Below are 475 nucleotides of genomic sequence, written 5' to 3'. Positions count from 1 at the left end.
CTAGCATACCCATTGGAGGATAAGATGTGGAGGACAATCTGGGATAAGAGGACATGTTTTGACTATGAACACCAAATACAAACTCTAGGTAGCACTACCTGAATAGCCACCTTTACTTACAACCTCTCCACTTGTTTTTGAGGATGTAACCAAACATGGTCAGTTCTGCACACATGATGGACTTGCTCTGCTGCTGTAGAACAAAATCTATGATCTACACAATTTGTAAACACCCCCATAGCAAATACCCAAAAGATGTCTTACTAAATAAATACATTTTAAAAAAAGTAGGGAATGACAATTGCCAGTTCAAGCTTCTTTTATGAGCTGACAGCATTTATGTCTAAGGATAACTTGGACTTTGCTGCAAATATAGAGATGTGATTCAAGGATTTGGATGACTGGCAAATAATTCTACCAAGGTACACACTATACAGGAAAGAGAGTAAGAAAGAAGGGAGGTGACCCCCCCCCC

Source organism: Nanorana parkeri, unplaced genomic scaffold, assembly GCF_000935625.1.
Source record: "Nanorana parkeri isolate BGI_ZX_2015 unplaced genomic scaffold, ASM93562v1 scaffold1335, whole genome shotgun sequence".
Taxonomy (NCBI): Eukaryota; Metazoa; Chordata; class Amphibia; order Anura; family Dicroglossidae; genus Nanorana; species Nanorana parkeri.
This window is presented reverse-complemented; position numbering follows the sequence as displayed.